The following is an 11,960-nucleotide window of genomic DNA, read 5'->3' as shown; positions in this document are numbered from 1 at the left end:
ACGAGGAAGATGTAAGAGTAATAGTTACTCTTGTAGTCAGCAATGATGACATAGAAAATCCCCAGGTTAAAGTGATTTTGCATGTAACAAAAGATGATACATCACTTGCAGACCTTATGGATATGTACTCTGAAGATGAGGAATGATTGCGAGAACAGATCATAACAACCAAGAAGCATAACAGAAAGGGACCCGCCAAGAAGTGCTATTGTAATCAACCTTTCTGTTATTCTTGTTTTTTGTTTTTCAAAAGAAGGACACCTGTCACCTACTGTAGCCTGAAGCTTGTTGCATCTCACATTATTTAAGTGAGATCCCAAGGCTAAAGATGGGTCCGAATTTGGTTTTCACTAAGTGCTGTGCTTAGTTCTTTTTTGGTCCAAACATTTTTGGAAAGAAATTTATAGTATGCTTTTTCTGTCAAAATCTCTGAGATATGGATGAATGTAAAAAGAACTGTGCTTCTTCTCTGAAGGTTTTTCTGGGTCTTTTGTAAAGGATATATCATTTTCAAAGGAAATGAATACAAGTTATGAACTGTCCCCATATCTGTTCTTCTCTGAATTTTGTCTCCTTTTTTAATACTGAGTTACCTTGATGTTGTGTGAGTAAAAGCTTATGCAATTGATTGCAATTTAGTAAGACTGTACATCCATTTGTTATTGCTGTTAATTCAATGGATTAAGTAAAGGCTTTGATGAATGTGATGAGGTTGCTTGGGTGTTAATAAGGATTTTTGAATGATAAATTCTGGTAAGAATTGCTGATGAAAATTCGTTGCAAGGCAACAAATTAGATCTAAGAATTTACTTGACTCTGAATTCCCAATGGATTAGGCACTGATCGAGAGTATTTTAGCCAAAAGAGAAGTATATTATAACTGGCTTTTTCAAAATACATCATAAAATCAATTTTCATTTATCTTTCCTGTAAGATTTTCAAAGTTGGCCAGCACTTGCCTGCCTAGATTGTTTTAGCTTCATTTAGCCATTGTTGTTGGAAACATCTGCAGAGCTATAGAAGATTTCTTGGCCATATCTGTTTCAAGGGATGTGTTTGTCTGTTATTTACCTATATGTTTAAGGATTTAGAGATGAGAATCAAAATGAAACTAAGAATAATTCTCATACAATTATTCCATCTTTGAACCATCCCCGGGTGCACCCACCCTGGTTTTACAGAGCCAAAAGAGTAGAAAACCGTCTAAGGTTTTATGGAAGTTGGGTCCTAATACTTTGCATATGCAAGTGATAATGAGAATTGGCTATTCTTTAGGTTGCGTATGTACTGATATCTAGGTACTAAGCCTTTTGTCGCCTAGTAGTTTTAGTACTGGTAACATCAAAATAAAACACCAACAGAGTGCATCTAAGGAAGAGCCCCGTCAATTGTGAGAAATGCTCTAAGTTGGTGTCACATTTTCTCAGACCATTTGAGATCCTCTAGAGGATTGATCCTATTGCTTATTGACTAGCATTGTCACATAGCCTATCACTCATCCATAATGTTTTCCATGTTTCTATTTTGAGGTAGTATATTATTAATGTCACCCATGTTCTTGATTGGGATGCTTTTTAGGTGGAGGACGAGTAGATTACTTTGGAACCCATTCATATCCTTCAACATTAGAGTTTGACACTCAAAGGTTAGGACATAGAATAGATATGGGTCCAGTGGGACCTAAGTTATGAGACTTCTTCCACTTGGGAAGATGCTACATAGTTGACATATTTGTACCCTTATCTTTTTGCAAGCTTCCAAGAGTAAGCCTATTCCTAGGAGGAGAGGATGTAGTGTCTCTTGTGTTTACATTCTATATGTTATTATATTTTGATTTTGAGAGATACTTTGACACTCATGTCAAATGACATTCAAGATGACCTGATGCTCATTTACTATATTTTGGTTGCTAGTATCATAGATGTTAGATTCTGTGTTGTTTAGTTTGATCATATCTGCATGATGACGTGTATGTTGGAAGCATGAATATTCAAGATATTCCTATGGGGGAGTGTTGTAGAAATATTATTGAATCATCATCATGATGATATGTTACATTCATGGCTGTGTTTATCATTGATGTTAACATAGCAATTTTATGTGGCATCTAACAAAAGAATAGAAGAAAGATAAAGTTGGTACAGATAGATCATTGAGCATTTTTAGTAGTGAGGTTAAAAGGAGATACTACTGAGAGTCTAGTATATGTAGCTAACCTCAAAAACATAAGATATTAATTCTAGAAGAATTTATACAAGTTTTGGTAAAGATTATTCTGAGATAGAGTTTACTGAGGCATGTTTTCGTAAACTTTTTATATCTCTTAGCAAAATTATCATCCTGAGAAGCCAAAGTTACAAATATGAAGAAGACATGTTATTGATAATGTGGCTAATTTTTTTCATCATATTTTTATGTGTACTAAAATTTATTCAAGTTGCAAGGTGGAAGATTAATGGTATCGCTAAGTATAACATCTTCTTAATGTGGTCCTGCAATAATTAATTGACAAGGTGTAACAACTGACTCAGGGAAATGTTTTATGGATTTGATATAAAAGAAGGAAGTTTTCCTTTATCATGTATGTATGTATGTAAAGATTTGTAAGAATAACAAGTGTGGAATGCAAAAATAAGAATAGCTAAGTGGAAGTGAAGGAAACTTCATTACTAAGGTTTTGTTGTGTGATCCGAAGTTTGATACTTGGATCCAAGGTTTGTGACCTAGTCTAAAAGGTCTTACAGTGATTGGTCTAGTTGACAAGACAAAGGAGGGAGTTAAAGTATAGTACACATAATTTTTTTGCAAGGAATAGTTGAGAGATCAGTTAATTAGTGAGTTCACTGGTCTTGCCCCAGAGGATGTTTGGATAATGGATCATTCTATCTTTTACAACTCCTAATAGTGTTGGCACAACTCCTAATAGGGTTGGAATCTCCTAACAGGGACTCATATGTACTAAATGTTGTAATAGACTCCTAATAGGGTCCATTCTTTAACAAGGATTATTTATATTAGTACATCATCTTGTGATCATCATTCTCATCAGGGTTTCCCTCTAATCAAGGGTTTCTCTAGTTAACATATCTGGTGTAATTATCTATGTGTATATTGTTATGGTTGTTGTTTGCTTTGGTTGGATGGTTAAGTTTTTTTAAGGAATATAAATGTTTTAATTATTGGATAACTAATTTACACCCTCCCCCAATTATCTTGGTGGACTATTGTTTATAACAATTGGTATTAGAGCATCAAGTCCTTGAAGATTAAGTTTAAAAACTTTGGGAGATCCATGGAAAACATGTTCAGGAAAGATAGTCTAAAGTTTGATGGAACAAATTATGATAGAAGGAGAAGATGAAGACACATCTACTATGTATGGGTCTAGGATATTGGATCTTGAAAAAATTATCAAAGACAATAATTGTTAAGAAATATTTGGAAACTTGTATTGAGGAAGAAAGAGATCTTTTCATATGTGACATGTGCATTAGAGAAGCACTATTGTTTTCACTTCTTGAAATTGAATACAACTAGGTAAAGTCACTTGTTAATTCTCATTTGATTTGGAAAGCTTTGGAAAATAGCTTTGAAGGAGATGAACATTCTAAGAAATTGAGGTTACAAAGTTGGATTTTTTCATTTCAAGATGCTAAAATGATGCAAGATGAATCTATAAGAATATATGTAGTCAAAATATTAGAAATTACTGCAGCTATCAAATCTCATGGTAGAACCAAAGAGGAAGATGAGGTTATCTATAAGATATTGAAGAGCTTAGCACCACCATTTATGCTATTAGTTCAAATGATATAGTTGTTAATATCTTGTACCAAAGATTTCACAAAGGAAACATTTCTTGAAAGACTTGAAGTAGTTCAGAAAGATCTTAGACAGTTTGGAGAATTGACTAGAACTAAAACAACTTTAGTGCCTTGAATATTCAACCTAGTTTATCAAGGAGCACAAGTGCTAGAGGATATTTTTCTAGTAGTAGAAGATCTGATGAGGACATAAGAATTGAAGGAGTATCCCTTTTGGTAAGAAGAGAAAAGGATGGTAAGAAAATCTTTAAATGTTGGACTTGTAATGAATAAGGTCATTATGCATTCAAGTGTCCTAAAAAAAAAAGTTATAGAGGTAATTTCAAACCTAGAAGAGATAGAGAACATTTGCATGAAAGTGAAGAAGAAGATTCTAATGAGCAAGTAGTAAGTGCTAGTGATGATGAAATTAGATGTATAGCTATTAAAGAAGAAAGTCCAGAGAAAATGGCTTTGGTATCACAAGTTGAAAAAAAATTGATTGGATAATTGATAGTGGTTCTTCATGTCATATGACTAGTGATATGAACAAGTTTTTTGATTTCAAAAGTCATGATGGAGGCATTGTTAGCGTTGGAAACTATGCAACATGCCAAGTTAAAAAGGTATTAGATCTATAACTCTTTATGGTAAGACTAATACCAAGGATTATTTTTTTTAATGGTTTGAAGCACAATCTTTTGAGTTTTCGACAAATAATGGAAAAAGGTTATTATTTTTCATTCACAAAGAAGACATGCATGATCAAAGACAAAGATGGAAAGGTAATTGGAACGAGAACTAGATCTAGAGGTAATGCATTTTGGTTGTATCTTACTATAGATGACAATTGGTTATGGCATAAGATATTTTGTCATATAAACTTTGATAGTATTGTGAAGACTAGTAGTATGTTTGCAATTAGAGATTTTCCTAAGATTATAAAGTCTTCTAACACAATCTACAAAGAGTGTGTTTTGGCAAAGCATAATAGAACTTCTTTTCCTAGCATGAATTTTACTACTACAACAAACTTGGAGATTGTGCATATAGATCACAACGGTCCTATGAAGACTTAAGGGTTCTATGGTGAAAGGTATTTCATGATTTTAGTTGATGGCTTTTCTAGAATGATGTTGGTTGCATTTCTTAAAGAAAAATATGAGGCATTTGATAAGTTCAAGATATTCAAGAATAGAGTTGAGAATGAATTAGGTATAAAGATTAAATGTTTAAGATTAGATAGAGGAGAAGAGTTTACTTCAAATGAGTTTAACATCTTTTGTGAAGCTAATGGAATTAGAAGATAGTTATCAGGTCTAAGAACCCTTGAAAAAAATGGTATAGTAGAGAGAAGAAACAAATCAATAATTGAAGTAGCAAGAGCTATGTTACTTGAGAATGATGTATCCAACATGTTTTGGAGAGAAGCTATGAATACAACAGTCTACACTATGAACATAGTACAAGTTAGGAAAGATCTAAACAAGATGCCTTATGAACTATGGTTTGGTCACTCACCTACAGTTAAGTATTTCATTTTTTTTTGCAATAAGTGTTATATCAAAAGAGATGATGGTATTGGTAAGTTTGATGCTAGAAGTGATGAAGGTATGTTTCTTGGTTATTCATTGAAAAGAAAGACTTGTAAATGTTATAATCTAAGAAATAAGACTATTATGGAAAGTGCAAATGTGAGAGTTGATGAAAAATTCAAGATATAAGAAAAAATAGTTGATTATAATTTAGATGATGAGAATTTTGTTACTAAACCAAGGAATGATAAAGTATTCTTTGAGACTAACTATTGGCTTCCCAATTAGATCAATAACTTGGTTTACAAAAACAACTCACGGATTGGACATCCAAAATGAGTAGTTGTCTTTCTAATAGAGAAGGTTCATTTAAATTTTCAACCCAAGGATGTATACTTTAAACAAGTCTAAAAAGTATACACACCATGAAACTCTCTAAGTTATTCTATTGTAGAAAAATATAAACTATAAAAATGCTGAAAATAAATCCAAGCACACAGTAATGGCTCCAAGAAATTGCACAGTAATGGTTGTAGGAACTGTATACTACAAACTACAACTTTTCATATCTGTCTATATCTCTCCCTAATACTTGATTAAAATTTCAAATATATTAGATTATTTACTCCCTAACAACAATCTAACAAGTGTCTCATCATTTATTTAAACAAGGAAGAGCTTTATTACAAAAGTAGTGACTAAGTGTACTTATTTTCTACTCCATATTTTTAGCATCCACTCAAATGCATGGTTCTCCTTAATTATTATAAATTATATAAAACCCTTTTATCAAATTGTGCTCCTCCTTTTGATCTTTCTACATCATTTTTAAAATTTGGATTTCATTAAGAAATGTGGAAGTTATGGCCATTTTATTGAAAGTGGTTTTATGTTGCCAAAAAATGTGCCACTTTTTCCTCAGTCAACTTCTAATCCGTGGTGCTAATTAAATGTTTTGAACCAACTAAAACACTCAAAAAATTTTGTGTACCTTATTTTTAGCTTTCCAAAACTATATGAAATTCTTAATTTTATTAAGAATTGAGAGAGATATGCCTATTTTTTTGGATCTAGCTTTTGACTTTTCTACATTTCTTGCAATTGTTGAATGTTGACAAGTGTCAACTTGATTCTCCTTGTTTCCAACCAAATGAATGACTCAAATACCTCAAAAACAACATGTTAATCACCTCAAGATAATAATACTTTAATAATAACCAATTATCATAATAAATCATCACAATTTAGCATTAACTAGCTATAGATACAAATGCTAATCAATAAATCATTTATCATAGTTAATGCTTCATAAATCAAGTTCATGTATGGAAAGGCTTGGGAATATATTTAAACCATGGGATAAATTATTATAATAAAAGGATATAAATATGAAATTTTATAGGCTCATCATTTACCCCTAGCTGAAACCTTGCTTGTCCTCAAGCAAGGGATAAGCAGTAAATAGTCATGAAATCTTATGACAACTTCAATATTTCATCAAGAATATCAGAGGTAGTAAAAAAATATGCATGCAAGTTCATCCTCCTATGCTCTATGCCAATAAAAGCAAGTATACACATGTTACCCCTAGCTAAAAAGTTGTGTATCCTCAAATGACAATGTATGTATGAAGGCTGCAAGATAAATAAATTATGAAGCATATAATTACAATAATGATTATTGAAGAAAAAAAAATGCAATGCACAGATAATCAATTACTAAAAATGATAAATATTATGACTAAATGGAAATCATAAACATAGTACCATTTGTTTTATTCTGAGAAACTTAAAACTTTACAAATAGCTGAAAGTACAGGTCTCTTGATTGTTGAAATTTAGGTCCCTCCAAGAGTATTGCATACTTAATATGAGTACTATCTTCATACTTTCTGAAAGTTGTCTTTTGGATCACATAGTAGTTGCTACAAGATTGTCTATTGAATCAAAGAGAAGTGGTTGCAAAACTAATTGTTAAAACCAAATAGTAGTTGCTGTAGGACTGACTATTACAACATGAAACCTATAGATAATACCAACTAGACACCATCATTGAATAGAACATTTTTGACATCATGAAGACTCAAATACTCAATGAAACCTTTGAAAATGTATGCAAAGACTCTCTTCCATAATATAAACTTGACTCACTCACACCCTTGGAAAAATGATTTGAAATATGAGCAACCAACCAGTTGTGAACTCCTCCAAATTAGTCATTGAGACAAGAAGAACTAGGAAACACAGTAAACTGGACAACTACTAACTCTAAGACATTGTGTAACAAAACTTATTGAATGAAAAACCTATCCTAACCTATCCTATCCTACACTAACTAGATTACATGACCTACTCAAACAAAACCATTCACTGGTTCTTTGAAGTATTTTCCTCTTCTCAAAGTATTCCAATGCTTCACATGCTTATGAGAAATTGGAAATAGTTGCAATATCAATAGAAACTTTAGAAACAAAAATAATTTTGGAAATACATTAAAAAAATCATTTATTTCTCCATATTAACAATTTATATGGTCATTTTAAAGTGCATAAGTAAGCTGGAATATTTCCCCTTTAGGTACAGTTGCATATGTAGCTTTGTCTTCTATTGCAAGTTCTTCCTTTGCTACAACCATAGCTTGTGATAACATTTTTCCTCCATATGAATGAGATTTCTAATAAGACACCTTCATTAAAGAACAAATCTTGAACCCTCCTTGCTGGCTTTGTGTAGATGAGTTGCTTTTTGACCCTATTCTTGACTTTGAAAAACCAATTTGTGTGGCTGATTTGATAGATGTACATAAATTTTTGTACCATCTTCATAAGGCTCATAGTTTTTCTCTACAAAAGATGTAGGTTTAACATCTAATGTTAAGCAAAACTCCTCTAAATCATCCCAAAATTGATCTTCTTCAATATCTTCTTTACTTTTATGCATGCGAGGACTAATTTTCACTTTATTACAACTCTCCTCTTGAAGTAGGAGTTTTGATTTGACATCACATTCATCTTCAACAACAACCTTGTGTATGGTGATTTCTTCATTTTGCAAAACAAGGCTGTCTTCATTTTTCTCCTAACAAATCAGCACTTTTTAATCAATATGTAAATGAAATTCCTCTATTATACTAGAGAACATGTCCTCATTGATTTCCAAATTTTCTGAAAATGATAATAGAACTTTATTCTCATTCTCCATGGATCTAAAATCCATATTGTGTTATATGCAAACTTCTATGATCCTAAGTTCTTTGAAAAGAAACTAAGATTCTAGAAAAATTACAATGAGTAGCTAAAAACTCAGAGACTCTCATAGCTTGACTTGTCCCTAGAAATGACACCAAAAATTTTGGCTTCCCAATTAGATCAATAACTTGGTTTACAAACACAACTCATGGATTGGACATCCAAAATGAGTAGTTATCTTTCTAATAGACAAGGTTCATTTAAATTTTCAACCTGAGATGTATACTTGAAACAAGTTTGCAAAGTATATGTACCATGAAACTCTCTAAGTTATTCTATCATTGCAAAATATAAACTATAACAATGCTAAAAATAAATATAAGCACACAGTAATGGCTGTAGGAACTATATACTACAAACAACAACTTTTCATATATGTCTACATCTCTCCCTAATACTTGATTATAATTTTGAATATATAATATTATTGAATCCTTAACAAAAATCTAACAAGTGTCTCATCATTCCTTTAAACAAGCAAGAGCTTTATTACAAAAGTAATGACTAAGTTTGCTGATTTTTTACTCCATATTTTTAACATCCACTCAAACACATGGTTCTCCTTCATTATTAAAAATTATATACAACCCTTTTATCAAATTGTGCTCTTACTTTTTATCATTCTAGATCTTTTTGAAAATTTTGATTTCATTAAAAAATGTGGAAGTTATGGCCATTTTACTGAAAGTGGTTTTATGCTGCCTAAAAACTTGCCACTTTTTCCTCAGTCAAATTCTAATCCATTGTGCTCATTAAATTTTTTGAACCAACAAAAATTCTCAAAATGGTTTCTGTGCCTTTTTTTTATCTTTCCAAAACTATAATTCATTCTTAATTTCATTAAGAATTGAGAGAGATATGCCTTTTTCTTGAATCTGGCTTTTGACTTTTCTACATTTCTTGCAATTGTTGAATGTTGACAAGTGTCAACTTGCTTCTCCTTATTTCTAACTGCATGAATGACTCAAATACCTCAAAAAAAACATGTAATCACCTCAAGATAATTATACTTTAATAATAACCACTTATAATAATAAATCATCAAAACTTAAGATTAACTAGCTACGCATACAAATGTTAATCAATAAACCATTTATCACACTTAATGCTTCATAAATCAAGTTCATATATGAAAATGGCTTGGGAATATATTGAAACCATGGGGTAAATTGTTGTAATAAAAGGATATAAATGTGACATTTTATAGGCTCATCACTAACAATGATTTGTAGAATGAAGGAGAGCCTAGATAGGAATAAAACTCAAAACCTTCAACAGAGCCAAGAGTTGAGATAACAACTCCTGCTTCAAGAAACAATGTGATAAAGAATAATCCACCCAAGCTAATCATTAGAAGTAAAAATATACATCTAATGAAAATAAATAGAATCAATGAAGAACTATGTTTGATATCTCAAGTTGAACTTAAGAACATAGATGAAGCATGTAATGATAACCACTAGAAACAAGCTATGAAAGAGGAATTTGATTATATAATAAAGAATGAGACATGGGAATTGGTCCCTAGACCAGTAGACAAGAATGTGATAGGAACTAAATGGGTATTAAGAAACAAGATGAATGAACAAGGTGAAGTCTAGTTTGGAAAAGTTACTTATAGCAGGAAGGAATAGACTATGATAAGACCTACGCTCCTATGGAAAGAATAGAAGCATTAAGGTTATTCTTGGCCTATGTAGCACATAAGAAATTCAAAGTATATTAGATGGATGTCAAGTTAGCATTTCTAAATGGAGAACTTGAAGAAGAGGTATACATAGAATAGCCTGAAGGTTATCCATTGATACATGACAAGGACATAGTATGCAGATTGAAGAAAGAATTCTATGGCTTGAAGCAATCAACCAGAACCTAGTATTCAAGGTTAGACAAGCATTTGACAAAACTTGGATATAGAAAAGGTATGGTAGATAGTAATCTCTATCAGAAATAAATTGATGATGGATTAATGATCTTGGTAATATTTGTTTATGATATCATATTTGGGCGAAATGATGATGAAAGTGATAAGTATGCAAAATAAATGAAGAAGGAATTTGAATTGAGCATGATAGCAGAGCTGAAATATTTTTTGGGATTACAAATTATGTAGGATAAAGAAGGAATCTTTATTTCTTAGACTAAGTATTTGAAAGATTTATTGAAAATGTTTGGTTTGGAAACATGTAAACCCATTGGAACACCTATGGTAACTAGACACAAGTTATCTATAAAAGATGAAACACCTACTATTGAGCAGAAGAAATACATATCTATGATGAGAGGATTGCAATGCCTGACTTACACAAGGCATAATATAGAAAATGCAGTTGGAATTGTTGCAAGATTTCATGTTGATCCTAGAGAAGCACATTATGTAGCAATCAAAAAGATATTTAGATACTTGAAAGAAACACTAGAGTTTTGATTGTGGCATGATAAATCTGATGATTTCACTCTATATGCTTATACTAATGTTGATTGGGTAGGCAGTATAGATGATAGAAAGAGCATCAGTGGTGACGCCTTCTTTCTTGGAGGAAGATTGGTTTCTTGCCTAAGCAAGAAGCAATATTGTATGTCACAAAGTACAATGGAAGTAGAATATGTTGCAGCAGCAAACAATTGTAATCAAGTTGTTTGGATGAAGCAGATGCTGAAGGATATAAGGATAGAATTCATTGAACTAATTGGCATATATTCTATCAACAAAAGCATAGTAAATATGTCTAAGAATCTAGTATTGCATTCTAAGACCAAGCACATTTCTATCAAGTATCATATGTTGAGAGAGAAAGTTCCAAAAAATAAAATTAGATTGGAGTATGTAAGCACTTAAGAGTAGATTGCAGAAATTTTCACTAAGCCTCTTCCCAAAGAGACTTTTTTGGTATTCGCAAGGTATGCCCCTTCCTACATTAGAGTAGATGATGTAAGAAGTGCTCATGTCTAGTATAACAAAGCATTATTATTTGTCTAGATTGAATGTTGATGCTTCCTATATGGAGAAGTATCTGTTATCGAAAAAATTATCAAGGACTCTTGTTGGATGTTTTTTTTAAACAGTGTCTTTGTAGACTTGAGCTTGTCAGAGACAATTGTTGCAGAGATTGTTGGTTGTTAAAACCTTTGACATTGATGTCAATGGGGGAGAAGTTAGCATGAAAAATAGTTTGAAAATAGTATACATGGAAAAATAGTTTGATGTAAAGCACATTGAGGCATATCAATGGGGGAAACTTTATTATTAAGGTTTTATTATGTGATCCAAAGTTTGATAATTGGATCTGAGGTTCATGACTTGGTCTACAAGGTCTAATAGTGATTGTTCTAGTTGATAGGATAGAGGAAGGAAGTTAAAGTGTAGTACACACA

Source organism: Cupressus sempervirens, chromosome 10, assembly GCF_028749045.1.
Source record: "Cupressus sempervirens isolate cs-2001-9-10 chromosome 10, ASM2874904v1, whole genome shotgun sequence".
Classification (NCBI taxonomy): domain Eukaryota; kingdom Viridiplantae; phylum Streptophyta; class Pinopsida; order Cupressales; family Cupressaceae; genus Cupressus; species Cupressus sempervirens.
This window is presented reverse-complemented; position numbering follows the sequence as displayed.